The sequence below is a fragment of the Leptonychotes weddellii genome, chromosome 1 (assembly GCF_054177405.1).
Source record: "Leptonychotes weddellii isolate Sample4059 chromosome 1, ASM5417740v2, whole genome shotgun sequence".
NCBI lineage: Eukaryota > Metazoa > Chordata > Mammalia > Carnivora > Phocidae > Leptonychotes > Leptonychotes weddellii.
The window spans coordinates 125,271,080-125,291,828 of NC_138369.1; the positions used below are offsets into that span (position 1 = coordinate 125,271,080).

The 20,749-nt window shown below is 39.0% G+C and overlaps 1 protein-coding gene and 1 pseudogene across 1 annotated transcript in view; both read right to left on the bottom strand.

Annotated features, from left to right (window-relative positions):
* Positions 1-20,749, bottom strand: part of FGF12 (fibroblast growth factor 12) — a 528,919-nt gene that overhangs the window by 285,691 nt on the left and 222,479 nt on the right. The gene's annotated exons all lie outside the window — the stretch shown is intronic.
* Positions 5,477-5,548, bottom strand: LOC115940896 (U4 spliceosomal RNA; annotated as a pseudogene).

Sequence of the window (20,749 nt, forward strand, 5' to 3'; positions counted from 1 at the left end):
TTAAGCGTCTGCCTTCGGCTCGGGTCATGATCCCAGGGTCCTGGGATCAAGCCCCGCATCGGGCTCTCTGCTCGGCGGGAAGCCTGCTTCTCCCTCTCCCCCTCCCTCTGCTTGTGTTCCCTCTCTCGCTGTGTTTCTCTCTGTCAAATAAATAAAATCTTTAAAAAAAAAAAAAAAGAGTTGTTGAGATAAAGTGGAAATATTTGCATTTTGAAAAATCACTCTGACTGCAATCTTGGAAAATATCAAGGGAAGGGGACTGTTTGGGAGTATTTTGCAGTAGTCTAGGCAAAAGAAATAAGATTAAAGTGGTGGCAGTGTAGTAATTACTACACTGAGTGGGCAGAGCAGTTTGGGGTGGGAACTACAGAATGAGTCAACAGTGATCTCCAGGTTTCTGGAATAATGGGGTAGTCTGAATACCATTCACTGAACAGGGCAATACTGCCAACAGATACCATGAGGAATAAGATCACAAGTTTGAATTTTTATGTGTTGAGCTTCAAGATTTTCTTTCACTAACCATCTTCTTTTTCCTAGTTTTTAAGCATCTTTCAGAATTTTTCTTCTGGAATCACTATAAATTAAAAAGAAAGGGGGCACAAAGATATAGAGCAGCATCTCTTTAAATCTTCTGTTTTGCAGATGGTAAGAAGATTTCAAACATCTGCCACATTTGAAAATCCAACTCTATTTACCATCCTAATACATGTTAATCACTCAACAAATTGAAAATAAAACAAATTATGCCTTACTCACCAGCCATACCATCTAACTCATCAGTTCATATGAGCATCCACTGTGAGTCTGACAACATTTCTCCATCCCATAAAATATTATATACTAACTTGATAATGTATCTGACTTAGAGGTTTACTTAAATTTTGATGTATATAGCATCTCTCTCCAAGTTAAGGGCAAGCTCATTGATGGTAGGAACCACATCCTTTATTTCTAACACATCGTAGAAAATGCTCCTCAGTCCAGGTACGATAAATATCATACATTTCCCAATCCCTGACACTGTTGGGAATTGGTAAGGGTATAAGGGTATAAGGCTAAAGAGAAAATTGCATTTGAGGAGTTGAATTCCAAAGCCAGTATTGCTACTTAACTAGCTGGGCGAAAGTGGGCAAATTAGTTCACTTCCCTGAGCTTCAGGTCCCTCAATAATTAATCTCTGAAGATTCAGTTCAATGGGATCCTGTACCTTAATGCATAAGAACTTGTCAGAGAAGACACAACAGCTTTCTTTATTTTTCTTGAGTAAATATTGAATAAATAAAGGCATGAATGAATGGATATCTGAGTGAGTGAATCTGAGGGAGGATGTAATGAGTAGAAAGGGTATTAATTATGTAGTTAAGGAACTGGGATCCTAACCCCAGTTCAGCCATTGACTCACTCTCTGATCCTAGGCGAGTCTCTTTTCTTTTGTGCCTTGGTTTCCTCCCCTAGGAAACCTCTCCCAGTGATGCTGCACATTTTTTTGACACCCTATTGTCATAGCCCCAGAGCCAGGGAGTCACAGGGAGAAGCTCTTTACTTAACTATATCCCTTTGAGAATAAAGAGAGGGACCATAATGAGGGAGCACTGTTCATTTCCAGTGTGAAAAGACCTCTTCAAATGGGAAATGACAGCACTCAGATTCCTCCCTTTGATCTACTCTGTGTTACTTTCTTCTTCTCTTTGTGCAAGAGAAATTCTACTTTAGGAGATGCAATTGTTTAACAAGTGAGTCCTCGGTGATTCTAAAGCCAGAACCTTGTGGGGCAAAGATGGGCAGGTACCAATTACTGCACAAAGATTGCCCTGGGATTCCAGAAATAACTCCAACCATTACAGAATTTCCCTGTTCATAGTTCAAAAGTCTGCAGTTGTACCAGAATTAAATTCCCTAGATCTCATTAACTCAGTACAACTTTTTCTGAGAAAGACAATAAAAGGCTTTTTGCTGACTCCCCTTAACCCACCAGTTGTATGTACATTTTAGAAGCCTAATTTCAATGTACTGTATATTACATAGATCAAAATTAGAGTGTCATTGAATGGTGTCAGAATAACACTGCCAGGTAATTGAAATGAGCCCGATGTCAAAAACCCCTAATTCTCACCAGATAGAAAAAACAGAAGCCACATGGTGTATCATTAAGTTGAAAGGGTGACTTTTATTTGGGAAGACTGGATTTTAGCTAAGACCTATTACAGAGAAATTCAGACATTTGCAATGACATCCATCCTCTTTGTAACATATGTAAGCATTATAGTTACTCCCATTTGAACTTAACTGCAGCTTTCTTCGCTCTGGGCAGCTCTATCACGGTAGCTCCTAAATCCACAGTCACAGTCTGAATGGAATATTCTTTGTTTCTCTTATACAGAAATCTTCCCAAAAATGTAGATGATACCGTATAAGATACATATTTTTTAAAAAGATAAATAACTTGAACTATTATAGGACAGTATTAAGGAGCAGGGCTGGAAAGATTGATGTCGAGTTCTGAATACTTAGCTTGGTATCCAACTTTATCTTGCAGGCTACTGAACATTTTGAAAAGCAGGTTGCAACCTAATAGCATTCTGCTTTAGGAAGTGCAGCTGATAATTTCATTTTGGCTTAATGCTTCAAATGACACTTTGTTTAGGACCTGAGTTCAAAATTTATCTCAATAGTCTTTGTAAGCTTAGAAAACAAAAATTGTTTTAAACATCATTTCTCGTTCAGCATAATCTACATTTTGATGTGGACTTTGCTTCACCCTTCATGCTCACATGTAAGGTATTTGCTTCATACAAAATTAGTCCGGCTGAAAACCCCGCCCTCATGGTAAGGGTTGCTATATGATGTACTTGCAAGGCTCTGTAGCTTATGGGGATTAGGAGAGTGGCAAGTGGAGCAGGGCGGCGTGGAGAGGGTTCAAACATAATCGCTGAGAAGCACGGATACTGAGGGATGCAGTCATGGCACAATGCCAGGCATCAGGCTCATCCAGGGACTCACAGATCTGTCTCCAAGTTCAGAGACCATAGCTTCCAGGAGTTCCAAGAAGTCCCTGTAGTATCTTATAAAGCAATATGATTTTACTGGATCACAGATATTTGCATGAACTTTAATGAATTGATTGTGAGAGAAAAATGACCATCAATCCAGCTGCCTTGAGCTCTTTAGTCAAACCCTAGAACTTGGACCAGCACGCCACAGCCCACATTCCCTCCAGTGCTGTTCAATCTGACCTTGAGAGCTGACCTTGGAAAAAGGGCAAGAGATATTTGATTCAATGTCTTTGAATCTGAATTCACCGTCTACCACCTTCCTTCTCTCTTCTTCCCTCCCAATATTTCTCATTCATGTGTTTATTAGGATTACATGTTTTTCACTCTCAGACCTCATTTCTTTTTTCTTTTTTTTCTTTTTTTCTTTTTTTCCCTCTTGCCTTCGTATAAGCCTGTTTTTGTGTTCAAAATTGATCCTGACCTTTTTTCTGGAACAGGATAATGTTGACCTTCAGCACTTAGACAAGACTGGAACAAGTGGAAAAAGAGCAGAGTATACTGTCATTCTTCATGTTCTAAGAACAATTCAAACAAGCCTGCTCCATAATGCTGACGGGATCTCCCCAGATTCGGCTTTTGAACACACCTTCACCAGGGCCAGCTTGCCCGGCCTGGAGGCCAGGAATGGTCGGAGAGCGCCACCTTGTGGACTCAGTGGAAAATGCTTCATTCTGTGGATGAGTCTTGAGTTACAGACTCAAAACACGTTTAAGAAAACTGTATTTTAAAATGCTGTGAACACCTTCCAGTCACTGAAGCAAAACCTGAATTTATGAATTCTCTGTCCTAGGTATTCTCCGAGTAGCAGCAGAAATGTCTGTACAATGAATCTGTCTTCGAGTAAAATTTAAGGTGAAGGACAACCCTAGCTTCCCTGCTTTAAATAAAAAATTTGGAGCAGTCAGAAATTCAAAGAAAATGGAGCACTAATTATGCAGATCACATTCAAACTAAAATTTATATTGTATCTGAGCAGTAAATTCCACCCCTGCTTTAAAGTAGAGACTAATTACTGCTCTTCCATTAAATCTTCCCTCAGGAAATCACTCCTTTCCTTGGAACCAACATCCATTTTACAGAAACCAGTTACCTTTTCATATTTAACACCAGCAGTTGTCAAAGGAATGGCTTATGGATGATTTACATTGAAATCACCTATAATGGTTTTTGGTTTGTTTGTTTTTATTTTTTTAAAGATTTTATTTATTTATTTGACAAAGAGAGACACAGTGAGAGAGGGAACACAAGCAGGGGGAGTGGGAGAGGGAGAAGCAGGCTTCCCACCGAGCAGGGAGCCCGATGCAGGGGCTCGATCCCAGGACCCTGGGATCATGACCTGAGCTGAAGGCAGACACTTAACGACTGAGCCGCCCAGGTGCCCCCACCTATAATGTTTTTTTAAAGTGCGTGTTTCTTGGCCCTACCCTACATCAATTAAATCAGAATTTCTAGGCCTGGAACCTAGGAATGGGCATTTAAAGTCAGCCCTCCAGCTGATTCTCTCGCATACCGAGTACTCCAGTCAAAGACCCCAAGAGTTGAATCTTGCTTTTGCTTCCCTTGCCAGAGGAGACATATCTAGAAAAACGTTGCTACGGCCAATGTCAAAGAAATGACTGCCTATGTTTTCTTCTAGGACGTTTACGATTTCAGGTGTCACATTTAGGTTTTTAACCTACTTTGTGTTTATTTTTGTGTATGAGAGAAAGTTGTCCAGCTCCATTCTTTTGTGTGTGGCTGTCCAGTGTTCCCAGCACCATTTGTTGAAGAGACTGTCGTTTTCCCCACTGCATATTCTTGTCTCTTTTGTTGTAGATTAATTGACCATAAAAGTGTGGATTTATTTCTGGACTCTCTATTCTGTTCCATTGATCTATGGAATATTACTCAGCCATAAAAAAAAAAAATGAGATCTTGCCATTTGCAGCAACATGCATGGACCTAGAGAATATGATGTTAAGTGAAATAAGTCAGTCAGAGAAAGAAAAATACCATATGATTTCACTCACATGTGAAATTTAAGAAACAAAACAAATGAACAAACGAAGAGGAAAAAAGAGACCAAAAAAACCCAGATTCTTAAATATAGAGAACAAACTGGTGGTCACCAGAGGGGAGGTGTGGGGGGCCAGGGTGGGGGAATAGATAGAGGGAATTAAGAAGTACACTTATCTTGATGAGCACTGAGAAATGTATAGAATTGTTGAATCATTACATCATACACCTGAAAGTAATATAACACTGTATGTTAATTATATTTGAGTGAAAAATAAAATTAAAAAAATAAAGACCTCAATACTCTGCATTTGATCCAGAAATTAGATAATATAGGAAGTGATTTGACCTTGTTCCTGCATATTAGTTTTTCATAGCCCAGCTTCTTGGAACACCTTGTCCAGGAAGCTTCCCTAATTTATTCCAGAAAATTCAATTAGCAATAATCGCGCCTCGGATAAACCTCATTGGCTACGATACTGCCACTGTGCAAAGCTTATTCCAGAAAATTCAAACAGATGCCTTCTCCTCTGAGTCCTTCAGTCTAGTTACGTCCTGATACATGCTAGAAAGCAGTCATTTTATTCCACCTTTATACTTTAGCTCCTCAGAGGTCTGTGTTTTTGCTGAGACATCCTGGAAGGTGGGGAGGGTCTCACTCATCTCTTTAGGGGACCCCGCAAGCCAACATGCATCAGCATATTGCAGATGACAAGGTTTAAAGAGTTCATCCCATGCTTGGAATCTTTCTGCTAAAAATAATCAGCCAAGCAAGAAGACTTGCAGCATGGTCACTACAAAATAGTGCCCCCCGCCCCAGCTTAGAAGCACCAAACTGACTGTCCTCAGTGGAATAGAGACCGTGCCCTCATGCCCACTCAGGCACCGAGCCTGCAGGTACCCAGACACACCAATCATGTTGCAACTGCTTGGCTCTCTGCAGTGCCCCAGGAATTCTGAGCGACAAAGGAGACAGTCATCTGTTCCACAGCCTAGCAATTGTGTCATTAAACAAATTGCTCCATAACGTCAGAAGGGCATTCTCTGTGACAGCCAAGTGATATAATTTGTCTTGATTCCAGACGCTGGAAGCATCTGTCTGGAATCCATGCATCTCATTTGATGTTGCAGGTTTATCTACAGAAAAGTGAGACTATAGCCAGAAACTGAAAGCAAGTATAAACATTAAGTGACTACTTTAAAAAGCTGTAGTTTTGCCTTTTTGGCACAAATGAGTGGAAACTTTTTCTAAATTCCATTGCTTTATACAACATGAAAACCACGACTTGTTATTATCTAGACAAAACTGCTTTCAGAACAGGCACATCAACCGGTCGAACTACTGGAGCATAACAATAGTTCCGGGTTAAACAGAGAGTTCATTTGGCTCAACACGTCTGTTTCTAATAGAGATGCCTCACAAAAGTAATAATGTTTATTGGGCACCAACTCATACCATGAGCCATTAGATGCTATGGGATCAAAGGAAGGAGGCATGTATCACACTGGGTAATTCAGGGATGGTCTGATAGAATAAATCAAGTTTTATGCAGGCCTGGAAGGATGCACAGTCTAGGGAGTCGAGGCAAGACAGAGCACAAATAGCAGCCAACAAGCACAGCCATTCCTCCCTCTCTACCCACCCCCATTTCCTTTCTAGTGAGGTCAGCATCCACTGGTATAACCCTTCCAGCAGCAGCTCTCAGCTGACTGTCATCCTTGCCTGGAATGGCCTTTTCCTCCACCCCACCCAGCAACCCACTACCAAGGCATACATGGGCTTGCACCACCTCTGCAATCTTCACCTCAAACATCCAGCTCCAACTCCTTTCCTCTTATCCTCCTAGTACGTCCTTCCACCACTCCTCAGCAATTCCTCAGTCTTCCTGAAATTCACCATCCATTGTTCTCCCCACTCTCCGGCATCACGTCAGACCTCTTCCCAACGTCAGACTTCTAATCTTTGCCATGTTGGCTTCCAGAAATAATTCTGTCCCTTTAGACCAGAGGGGGTCTTCCTGCTCTATATGCTTTTGTAATACTCTGGATTTCTCCCATCTTTAACCTAACCAGCCTTCAGGACAATTACTTATGTTTTGCCTTCCCCAGGTGAGGGAGTGGGAACCAAGAAAACAGAAATCATTGCCGTTCTTATCTGATGCTGAGTATCTAGAGTGTTTGGCAAATAACTGGTACTTAAAAAATCATTCATTGTATCAATAAACAAAATGATGAAGTCTAATGTGGGCAAGGTATATGGAAGGCTTGCGGCAGCAGGGAAATATCAGGCTAGAAAGTCAGGTTGGAGCCATTTTCCAGAGTTCTTGAGCATTCAGATAAATTGGCTTTGTTTATTGTCTAGGTAATGAGAAAACTGGGGGGGGTCTTCAAAGATAAAGAGGCTCCCCCGAATATTCATTTTTCTCAATAACTAGTACCATTGATTAGTAAAAGCATTTATACATTTATTGCAGGAAATTTGAAAAATTTAGTGCATTAGGAAGAAGTAGGAAGAAGAAAAGTAAACCATTTCTACAGTACTGTTATTTGATGTTTTTTTCCCCTTGTAATTTTCTAGACATTTTTTTTACACGGTGGGGATAATGTAATGCAGTCCCAGTCAAGCTTGGGTTCTACTCTGTTTCCCCTCAACATTGTAAATTAAGCACTTCTTTCTTATTTAAAAACCTTTAGTAAGCTTCTTTCAAGGGGCTATTTAATATTCAGTCATATTATTATACTTTTTTACTTACAATTTCTCTATTTCTAAAAACATGTTTTCAACCATTTTTATATTTTTATTGACATGTTACATAGTTGGGTACCTAAATCTTATCTGTTCTGCTCTATGAAATTTATAAATATCTCCCCCCACATAAGTACTACTGAGATCAAGTACTTAATGTTACCAGCACCCAAAATCCTCCCATATGTCCTTTTCCAGACAATACCCCCCAAAGGTATTTGTCTGACTTACAGCACCATAAATGAGTTTTGCCTGTTTTGAACTTCATAGACTTTGTGCCTGACTTCTTTGGCTCAACATTATGTCTGCAAGATTCATCCATGCTGTTGCTTCATTCACTGTAACTTCTTTAAAGTATGTTTCTATGTAAGTATACCACTCTACATTTATCCATCCCATGGTGATGGACATATGGTTTGTTTCCAGGTTGAGACTATTACAAATAAGTTTCTATGATTATCTATACTTTATTCAGTCATATCTGTAGTCTAAAACCCATCTTAGGGAAATGATTGCAGAAATTTACCAACATTGTGAAAGACAAATGGTTTTTTTCCTGAACGTGCCTCATCCAGTTATCTTACATTGTGTAAATAAAAGTGTTTTCTGATGTCAGGGCTAGACAAAGGGCTCTACATCAATTTCTGCTCATCCATTCTTTACTTCTGGTGCCAAATTCATGAGTTACCAAGGAACAACCAAAAACAAAAGGAAACATTCACCTAAAAAAAGGGCATTGGTGATGTTGGAGTAGGGGACACCACACCAGAATGGTCCGCCGCACACAGGCATTTTACCCAAGTTACAGCACTTTGATACTGTCATGGTCTTCGGAGATACGACGCTTTGGTTCTAAGTTAGTTGCACAGGGTCCAGAATGAGAAAAACCTCAATTTGAATCCTGGTTCAATTCCATCTATGTGGTCTTGATAAGTTACTTTACCTCAGCTCCTCATTTTAAAACTGGGACTAAGAATATTAATATTAGCAAGATTAAATTCATTCTAATACCTGCCACGTAACTAGATTTTAACAGGTATTATTTTTCTATACTGACTAATGGCCACCAACGTGCAGTGCGTTTTAGCTTAGGAGGTTCAAATAGGTTTAATTTCAGGTACAACAATGCTCAAATACAATCTTGAAATAAATCCCTTAAAAAACAGAATGACAGGTTTGCTGCAATGCAATCTATCCACCCAACTCTGACACTGTAAATCTATGTCAATATCATGTTTAAGCACAGCAAATTATAGCTGCAGCTAACAGTGAATTTTTGTATTCTATTTGAGACTCCACAACATGCTTTTAAATTCAAATCTAATTCAATAATCTTGACATCTTTGAGGATATGTCCTCATCTGTGCAAGTTATCAGTATATTGTATCTCAGCTCAAAACCATTCTTCATTATCTGCTCATAATGGACTTGAACCCTTTCAGTTTTCCTTTACAACAAGCACAATATTAAGCTTTGTCAGTAGAGGGCACTGGAGAAAGGGGTTTTTCCTGCTGTTTTCTAGTGAGCTACTATACCAGATTGATTTTCTTTTTATTCTCACTACATAGAAGCCAGCAGCTAGTTTGTGAGGGGAATCCAGTGGTGCTCAGCCCAAGTCATATGCCCAGAATGTGCAATCCTTTAGTGAGTTTATGGTCCCATCCCCATCCCAGTAACCACCGTGGCATGGACCTGCCAAGGTGAATACCATATATCCCAGGCCTCAAACCACCCTGCAGGTGAGCAAGATCTAGACAGCCCAACTCTCTGTGCACCTGCCAGTGTTCAGTTCCTGCCATACCAATGCTTTCTCTAGCCTTACACTTCTGGGCAGTGTAGTCTCTCCAATGCCCCATTCCCACAGAGGAAGGCTTCTCTAGCTCCTAGTTCTTAGAGCATCTGGGGCTCAGGAACGCCCAGGAGCAAGCAGCTTCATAGAGCACTGACTGCAACCACTCTGCAGCAAGTCTTGAGGTTCAGCAGTTCCACGTGGACTGCTATCCCAGTAGGCCAGGAGGCAGGCTTCTAGCAATTCCTGATGGTGAATTACTTCAGTGGCCTTTCCATCACCCAGTGAGCTCTGGCTACACTGCCTCCAAAGAGGTCTGGACCTCAGCCTGGAGTAGAGGTGAAGGGCTCTTCCTTAGCACTCCTTGGCCTTTGGAGAGTAGCTGCTCTTCATACATGCTATCTCTGCATTCTATAGAACTGTCCTTACTTCCCACTAGCCAATTCCCTGTTACTTCAGTCCATGTTTTACTTAATAATTCTTATCTTAAGCTTTCCCTCTTCAAATTCCTTTGTGGTTTGTCGCTTCACTGGGCCCTAACTGACACCATCTTACAAGACGAAGAAATTCAAGTGCAGCCAAGACAAAACGAATCCCTAAACCCAGATATTTTAATTCCAAAATCCCATTATTTTTACACTATACTGAAATACTCATTCCATGAATAAAAGCATATCAAGTGAAAAAGGAAGAAATACTTAATTCTATAAAATGGCAAACCTTAGTGTCACTCCATTCTCTTAGACACTCAAAAGAAAAAGCATCACACCACAGTATATGCTATACTTGGACTACCCACTACACAGAGATAACCTTGTAGGACCCTATTAAGGAGCAAAAAGTGAAGACTGATATTTTATCCAATAATAATCTCAAAGCAAATTCTGGAAGCCATAGGCAATACTCAACACAGATAAAATTCAACACAGGACACCAAGCAAAACTCAACAGAGATCACAGGTAAAACTCAACAAAGGATACCAAGTAAATTAACATCTTAACTTTTGATGAAATGAGTATACAGTTGTAATGGACACAGTGTAATCAGGTACTCATTTTATGGCTCACCCAAATAAACCAAACTGAGGAGAAAAAATGCTTGACTTTTCATTGTAGTCAAGGTTCATTTACTGAGCATATAAAGAAAAATTGGCTCCTAAAATTAGACTCTAAAGAAAACTTAATATAATACAGTTCAGTGAATTAAGCATCCAGTTACCAAGCTGGCCATTGTCCCATCTCAATTTCTGACAGATCATTTGGCCACTGTATCCAATAGTCTTCATTTAGAGTGATTTAGAGTAAAAACAGAAAACTCTATGTCAATCCTGTATTTCCTTTGCCAAAAAGTTGCGTTTGGTTACAGCTTGTCCTGTATGTTCAACACACCTCTGTACCTTTGTGCTCAATTTTTCCTCTATCTGGAATACATTTCCAACAATGTTCAACCCCTTTCTCCTACTCCCACTTCAAATACTATCTCAATAAGGAAGCATTTCCTAGCCTTCACTAACAATATGGAATGTGACTGCTTCATCATTGGAAGCCCCATAGAATGATCTGTGCTTCTCTCATAATGAGTATTGTGATCTGCTCTGTGTGGTCACCACATGTGTATCTCCCTTCATCTCTTTGGGAGCTGTATATTGCTCAGGGAAGGAAATCTTTTATTGTTATGTTTTACTGCCCAAACTGCAATCATGATTGTTTCCACACTGACAGTGCTCAGTGATAAATATTTAGATAATTTCCCTTGGTCACACACACAGTAGGTGTAGAGAATGACAAAGAATAGAATCCAAGTCTCTTGACTTTCTAACAGCCCTCTTTGTATTATGTCATTGTGTCAAGAAATGAGATTTAAAGATAATAACATCAGGTTTGGAGGGAGGAGTTGAGAGAATGGAAGCACCATGATAATTACCAGTTTGACAGCATACTCTGCATTGTGGTTGGCAACAGGAACATTTAAAAGCCTCATGGCCAAACCACGAGAACTGAAACCAGCTTACAGTACTTGGAATTTATTTGGTGTAATTATGACTATTGAGCAGGGGACAATCATATAAAAAACTACATTTGTAATGATTATTAGGCCCTTAGGTATCTATGCACTGGAGATAAGTAATGTTGAGATTTAGTAGATTCCTGAAGTTAGGAGTTTACTAAAAAGCTCCCCCTACAGAGAATGTGTCAAGATCTGATACAGTATCACATGTATTTAGTATATTGCATTTAATCTTCTGCAGTTTTCTTTTTTACTCAAAAATCTGTTCCTAAGATTTATCCATGTAGTAACATACAGCCTTAGTTTATTCATTTCATGGCTCTATAGTATTCTACTGTGTTAATTACTAAAATGTACTTATCCTTTACATTGGGTTGTTTACAGACTTCTGCTCCTCTAAACAATGTGTTCTAAACATTCTTGAATGTGTCTCTTGGTGATGTGCAAGAGTTTTATCTACAGCATTTGCCTCGAGGTAGAATAGATAATTATAGAGTATGCATATTGTCAACATTATAAATTATATTTTCACTCTTTGACCTTTTTATTTTGGCAAAGATCTCCAGTATAATATGGAAGAGAACTAGTGAAATTGCACATTCTTGCCTTATTCCCAATTTTAGTAGGAAAGGATTCAATATTTAACCATTCATTTTGAGGTAAACTCTAGGGGTTTTTGGTAGATGTTCTTTATCACCTTGAGAAAGTTCTTTATATTTCTAGTTTGAAGAGAGGTTTTTTGGTTTTGTTTGTCATGTATGACTGCTCAACTTTGTCAAATGTTTTCTCCGAATCTGTTGAGAGGATCATGTGATCAGTATTTTTAAATGTTTACTCTATTAATATGAATTGCTTTGATAAGTTTCAAATGATAAACAAACCTTGTATCCAAGATAAATTCCACTTAGTTGTGGTTTATTAGCCTTTTTATATATTCCTGAACTTGATTTGTCTATGTTTTGTTAAGGATTTTTTTGTAGCTATGTGTTATGTATGTACTACTTTTCTTGTAATATTTTTGTCAGGTTTTAGTAATGGGTTTATGCTGACCTCATTTTGCTTCTTCCTCTACTTGCTGAAAGATGTGAGGCCATTCTTGAAAGTTGATTTTGTTGGAGCTTAAATTCTATCTTCTGCACAGTTTGTATAGCGCCCCCTAACTTTAGGGGACGCTATACACACTTAAGTCTGTATGAATGGCACCCGTCTGGAGTTGTTCAAGGCACAGCTTTTGTGACTGCACACACTAAACTTGCTATGATTATCTCAAAACTTTGATGGTATTGTTCCACTGTCTCCTTGCTTCCATGTTTGAGAGACCTCTTTACCTAATTATTGTTCCTTCGCATTTGATCAGTCTTTCTCTCCTGCTATTCCTGAGAGCTCTTTTTCTCTGGTGTTCTTTAATTTCACTATAAATTCTTGGGTGATACATTATTTCGTTATACATAGGTGTGTATTTCTTTTTATTATCCTACCTAGTTGCTATGCACTGAATGTCCTCCCAAAATTCATAAGTTGAAAACTAATCCCTAATGTGCTGATATTTGGCGGTGGAGACTTTGGGAGGTGATGAGGTCATGAGGGTGGAGCCCTCCTGAATGGAATTAGTGCCCTTATAAAAGTGACCCCAGAGAGCTCCCTTATCCCTCTCATGATGTGAGACACATGGAGAAGATGGCCATCTATAAACTAGGAAAGGGCCCCCATCAGACACCAAATCTGCCCATGCCTTGAGCTGGGATTTCCCAGCCCGCTAAACTGAGAAATGAATTTCTGTTGCTTATAAGCTACCCAGTCTATGGTATTTTGTTATGGCATCCCAAACGGACACAAGTGTGTGTGTATGTATATATATATATACATATATATATATATATATACACTACTATATATCCTTTGAGTATGTACAAGTTTTTCATCACTTTCAGATAGGTTTCAGTCAATTTTTTTCTCAGTTACCTCTATTCTTTCCTTCTAGGACTCTGATCTAGATATTTATTGTGTTCTCCATTATCATTTAACCTTTCATATTTTCTATCTTCTTTTCTCTGTATTATTATAATCAGGGTAATCACTTCATGTATGGCTTCTATTTCACAAATTCTCTTGTTAGCTCTGTCTGATGTGCTAATAAACTGTCCATTGAGTTTTTAATTTTAATTAAATTTTCCATTTTTACAAGATGTATTTGATTCCTTTTGGAAACTAATTGGGCCACATTTGAAAATCTCTTGTTTCTCTTTATGTAAAGTTTTTTTTTTTTAAATCTTATTTCTTAAATATTTTATACAGAGCTCTTTAATAGTCTAAAATTGATAATTTTAATACATGAAGTTCTTGGTTGTTAAGGGTCTAAATTTATTACCTTTTGTACCTTGTAATTATCATTAAGAATGGCTTTTTTTAAGAGTTTGATGATATTTGTAAGCTCAAGTTTGATTGAATCTATCTCTTTAAATTATGAGGATCGATCTTTCTCTTGGGGTGTGGAATCCAATAATGGAAGTAAAAGAACTCTAATTCTTTAAAGTATTATTCAAAAATGATTATTGTGAGGGCGCCTGGGTGGCTCAGTCAGTTAAGCTTCTGACTCTTAATTTCGGCTCAGGTCATGATCTCAGGATTGTGAGATAGAGTCCCATGTCAGGTTCTGCAGTGGGCGAGGAACCTACTTAAGATTCTCTCTCTCCTTCTCCCTCTGCCCCCCCCCCAAATAAATAAATAAGAGTATTATGGTTGTCTTCCTCCAAGGAAGATTTGCTTTTTGCTTTTGTTCTTGGTCAAGAGTCAGAAGATGCTACTGATCTGTGGCCACTTCTGCCTTTTTGGGTGTGCGTGTTGGGCTGAGGCGGGGGCTCCAGCTTAAAGGGGGGCTCCTCTGCTTAAAGTAAGAATCTTGGTCTCAGTTCTTCCACCACAATGCCCCCCAGGATTAGTCTTCCATTCTCACACTCACATTGACCTTTGTCTTTATTAGTCAGTTAACCAAGTTCATTTGTGCAGATCAAATTTAACTACTTTAGGTTTAAATTCCATTTTTTTTATCGGCTCAAAGTATTTTTCCAAAACAATAGTTCATCTGTGTAAATAATACATCTTTAAGAACAAGGAGATTTTATTCTCCCTGTGCAATAGTCTTAATCTATGATTTCCCTTTGAATCAAGATTTGGCAAAAAGATCAACATGTACATATGCACATTTCTCTTAACAAGAAAGGCTTGAATGTTCTAATTCCACAGGTCTCATACAATAATATAAAGATTTTTCTGTTTTATCAGCAGAATAAATTAAACATGTGGAGTGCCTGGTACAAATGTAGTCTAGGAATGTTATACAATCAAAAAGACTGATATGCATAAAAGAAGTAAAAATAATTGAATGTGTGGTAGAAGGAAAAGAAAAAAAAGCAAAAGTTTATGAATAAAAGATCTACTTCAGATGCTTACAAAGAAATGAGGCTCTCCAGAAAGGACAAGATATGAAAGGATGCTGCATTTCAGAAATTCAGCATGAAAAAGTGGGAGAATTCCCTTGACAGGCACTTAGGACAAAAACAGCAAAGCATGCAAGGCGCATTCACCATACTACATGGTGCAACCCCTTTTCATATGGTGAAGGAAGTTTCCAGAAAGCAATGAAGGGTATCAAGCCATTAGCCAAGACTTCACCACAGGTAAGAAATGGTGCTAGTTGTTGATTACTATGGATCTGAGGAGGGGAATATGTAACCATAAAGAAAGGGTAAGGCAACACTGAGAAGGTGTCTTGTACTTAACCAGGTAATCAATTTTGAACATAAAGACAAAAGAGGCACTAAAGGCCTAAAGGCTCACAGCTAAATTACAGCTATTCTGGATGTCTGTGGGCTTGGACACCTCAGTTCAGATAGTTTTTCCAGTATTGATTTCCCTACAGCATATATTAATATTTATTTTCAGTTTAATTGTTATTAATTTGAAATGAGGAAAATTTTTTGAAGTAATCCCACCATCAACTTTTTTTCCTCTTATTGGTAAGAAATGTACTTTTATTGAACTTTTAACAATAAGGTTAAGCCATGAGACTTACTGCTTGGGAAGGAATAAGCAAGTACTTCCTAGATTAAAAGTCTATAGAGTAGGGGCGCCTGGGTGGCTCAGTTGGTTGAGCGACTGCCTTCGGCTCAGGTCATAATCCTGGAGTCCCGGGATCAAGTCCTGCATTGGGCTCCGCCTGCTCGGCGGGGAGTCTGTTTCTCCCTCTGACCCTCCTCCCTCTCATGCTCTCTGTCTCTCATTCTCTCTGTCTCAAATAAATAAATAAAATCTTTAAAAAAAAAGTCTATAGAGTAAAAATAAAACAAGATGAAATCAGAGAGGGAGACAAACCATAAGAGACTCTTAAATCTAGGGAACAAACTGAGGGTTGCTGGAGAAGAGGTGGGTAGGGGGATGAGGTAACTGGGTGATGGGCATTAAGGAGGGCACGTGATGATGTAATGAGCACTGGGTGTTACATAAGATTGATGAATCACTGACCTCTACCTCTGAAACCAATAGTACATTATATGTTAATTAATTGAATTTAAATTTTTTAAAAAGTCTAGAGAGTAGGAAAAGAGGATGTGATATACAGAAGGCTTCTACCAGATGGAAACCGGATATGGAAACTTTTTGATGAAGAAATACTGAGTCTCTTAGAAGGGACAAGAAAAGGGTCAAAAGCTCTCTGGGTCTCTTAGGTTCCCAGTGCTTCCATCATTCTGGTTCTCAGCTCAGGGTAGAGTAAGGCAAGAAGATTGAAACTCTTCCTGAGGTGAAAATTGAAAGTATCCAGGGATTTTTGTTTGCAGCTCTGGGGAAAGATCTGCTTGCAGGGAAGCTCTGCATCAACATGGTGTACCTCCAGCAGAACAGACATGATAATACAAGTATTTAGATGGAGAGAAGGTCAGGATTAGCCCCCTTCCCTTGCATGGTCTCTACTTAAGAAGGATGCACAATCTATTGTATTTATGACATCGATAACATTTTATAGCTTTCTTTTTCAACATTATATAAGCTTATGTTTTGCTGTTAAAGAGTCTTTATAATATTACTGATAACTGAATACTATTCCAGCGAGTTGTTCTCCTAATGTATCTAGTCTTTACCCTACTGTTGCATTTTAGATTGTTTTCAGTTTCCACTATCACAAATAACTCTGGGGTTTTCTCTTTTGAATGAATAAACAGAATTGAGAATACATCTGAATAACCCCATGCCTCCATAATACTAAATGTCAACAGTTCCATTGGCCCTCCAAATGCAATTGAACACGTATGCATTAAAAACTACAAAGATGAAAACGAATACTTCACACAACTCATGGGATACTCAAGATAGAAGCCAAATGATTAACAAGGTGGGGTCTTGCAGAGTGGTCACCAAAGGTCAAGAACTGCTCAGTCTTTTGAGTCAATAATATGTTATCAATTCACCATGACTAACCTTACCTAAACTCTGAAGAAGACATTCGATGGCAATGTCTTTTCATACACTGGGACAAAATATGACATGGGTGGTCTGACTAAAGTCTTTTCAGTTACTTCTCAGTATATGATGAAATCCAGAAGATGCCAAAAACATGGTAATATCTGTGACATTTTCATTGTTTATGGGGAATATAAGATAGGACATTTGAAATTTAATTGTGCTTTAAAGTTAGAAATACCTCATCATCATATAGATCAATCCAGTTATCATAAATTCATTTCTGCTTTCCAGGGCTATGCATAAAACCATCTGGAAAACCAGATTTGTTACACCACTGAATAAACTTAAAATTAGGAGGTGTGAATTGTGTAAGACTGATGAATCACAGACCTGTACCTCTGAAACAAATAATACATTATATGTTAAAAAAAAAAAAAGAAGAAGAAGAAGATAGTAGGAAGGGAAAAATGAAGGGGGAGAAATCAAAGGGGGAGACAAACCATGAGAGACTATGGACTCTGAGAAACAAACTGAGGGTTCTAGAGGGGAGGGGGTGGGGGGATGAGTTAGCCTGGTGATGGGTATTAAAGAGGGCACGTATTGAATGGAGCACTGGGTGTTATATGCAAACAATGAATCATGGAACACTACATCAAAAACCAATGATGTAATGTGTGGTGATTAACATTACATAATAAAATTAAATTAAAAATAAATTAGGAGGCAGAAGGTTGGCTGAGACTTAAGGGTATCTTAATGAGAAGCCTGGTTCCAAGCAGAGCTAGTAGATAAACACTAGGTATTTTCATCAGCACTAAGGGTTTTCTTTTTTTTTCTTTTTAATTGGATAATTACACAAAGTAGAAGTGTTATCTCACCTTTATTTTTATATTTCTTGGATTAATAAAACATGCACAATTATTAAACAATTCATTCACAGAACATATAATGACTGAGCACTTACTCTATGCCAGGAACCAATCTCATCAGCTCAATCAGAGTCCATCCCTCCTTGTCACCTCATTGTATGCTCTTCCTAAAGCCATGTTGTCACTCACTGGAGTCTGGCTGGTGGTAGAAGTCAGCTTCCATTCCTCTCTCCCACACTAGTCTACGAACTCTGGTCTGTGAAGCCTGCAAGGCAAGTACTGTACCCTACAAGGCTTAGCTCTAAGTCGGGGCCACCAGAGATGCTTAATAAATACCCTGGGGACTCAGTGAAAACATTCTCCGAGGAAAGTGACATTACTGGGGGAATGTATGATCCCTATGCATGCAAACTGTAGTCACTCTCTTCTAGAGTAGAAGAGAAAAAATCCATGCCTGCCAGGACTCCATCTTAGTTATTTTTATAGCATAATTCCTAGCATCCCATAGGCATTCAGAATGAAATTCTCAAATATCATGGCTGCTTGGTTTCACTCACTCACTTAAGTTAATAAACTTCCCATCAGATCTCAAAGTTAAGCCTCAATTCTCTCTGCAAATGCTAAATGGCAAGGCCAGAAATTTCAAAGGAATTGCTGAGCACTTAGGAGGCAAAAGTTGGTTAAATAAAGTTGTTTCATGCCTGCTGACTGTGAATGCCACCTTCAAAATAAAAGGATTTGGAAAATGCTATGCAGTAGCAACAATCATAAAACTATGAATCTTCTTTCTTCTATTCTATGGCTATGGCTTGGTTCCCATGGGAACCAGACATATTTTAAACTTGTTTGTTTTTTAAAAGAAAAAAAAGCACCATTCTTCATGAGGCTTGCACTTAGGCACACCATATGCATTCATTCAAATGTTAAATGGATTAATAATAAAACTAATTTTAGAATAGTTGTATGGTTTCCAAAAGGAAAGATAAATTAATTTTGAAGATGCATATGCTTTATCTAGTGAAAATATGGCGATGCTTACATGTGCATTATATATATTCTTTAAAAAGTCTTATTAATGCTAAAGATAATCTTCTGCATGTGTGTGTGTTTCAACATTTAGAAAACCTTTATTTAGCACTTTCCATGTAAGGAGACCTGGGATAAACAATTAAAATGAACTAGATCAAATCCCACTTTCTAGCCCTGTAGGCTAAGGAGACACAGGTGTGTTTACGATACGGTGATGATGGAAACACAAGGCGCAGTAGGAGGTGTGAGAGGGAAGTAAAATCAATGCCTGTGTGTCAGAGAGTTAGGGAACACTTTGATGACTATTAGGGACTTCATGAGAAAGGAACACATTAGATCTTTGCCTTTCTTAGGCAAATGACATATAAAGCATGCTCTGATTTTTTTCTTCTCTGTATTTCTTCCTTTCCCCAAAGAACTGGCTGCACTAGCCACTTGCATCGTGCAATTGTATTCCTATTCATCTTCAGGTTGGGCAGGAAGAGAAAGTTCTTTCTAAATTCAGGAGCCTGCCTGGATTCTCTGTCTGAGCTTTGCCCCAAGCCTCCGAACTGAGCTGGACAAATGGCAATGAGGCTCAGAATGTCCGCTGGGAAACAGGTAGGCCTGCTGAGCCACCGGCTGGCAACATAATCTGGAGCCTTCTCCAGAGCAGAGAAGCATTTCATTTCCTGACACAGAAGTATAAAAAAAATCTGTGTTTGAAAAGGACGCCTACGGAACACAAGAGTTGAGTTGAATTATACCTGAGGTCTTCTAGGAGACATTTACTTATATCACAAGCTGAAACTCCAGTATATTAAGCACACGCTTGAGCACAGAAGACTGTTTCAGGAGTGGGGTTTCTTCAAGTTCCTAGGAGAATTTAACCTTTGCTCTCAACCACTTTCAATGACCCATGCATTTGGAGGAATAGTAGCACAAAATTACCCAAGCCAGATATGAGCTTTACCTTAGCTTGGGCTAACAGCAAATGGAATGCATTCAATTTCCTAAGAAAGCATAACCCTCTGAAAGTGCAGAGTGCTCAGAGGAAAGCCGGTTTGGGAATAAGTATGTGGAGGCTATAGGGCCTTGACTGTAATAAACTCTGCATTTCCTGTTAGCTAACCAGCCCTGCCTCTTCCCAGGTTCATCAAGCCCCTACCCTCTTGCTGCTTTTGCATCACTGTCAGGATCCCCTTTCCCAGGAGGCAAGTTCTGCATGGCTACCATGAAAGCCTTTGCTGAACAAAACCACTCACAGGAGAGAGAACACGTTCTTTTTTCCTTCCAACCACTGTACTCTGTTTATAGCATTTTCTCTATCCCACCCTGGGACATGAGGTTTTAAGCAAAAGCTGATTGGGAAAACAAGCTGCAGCAGGAGATTGCAGATTCCCCAGTGAATTCGTGACTGATCCTTAGAATATCCATTTTTCTTCAGTTTTGTTTTGGAGGAAGCAACAAAAGCAGGAAGGAAGGATTTTAAACCTATAAAAAAGAGCCAAGGATGTAAGAGCCCAAGCCTTCAGAGTGGCATCTGTAAAGGTGCATTGGAGAGGAAGGGGTGCTTGTAAGCAGGTGATCTGATCATCAACTAGAAGAAACCGAAGATTTCTGGATGAGAACTGCTTCACTGGTTTTGCTCAGTAACAAATGACACCCAAATATACACCATGGCCCATCTGACCATTTAAAACACAATATGAGGAGGAGTAGGAGACCTAAATTTCGTCTGGTCCCAGGAATTCAGCTAGATAGGGATCAAACCATTCTGAACACCTACGAACTCAACAGGAGATTGAAGAAAAGAATAGC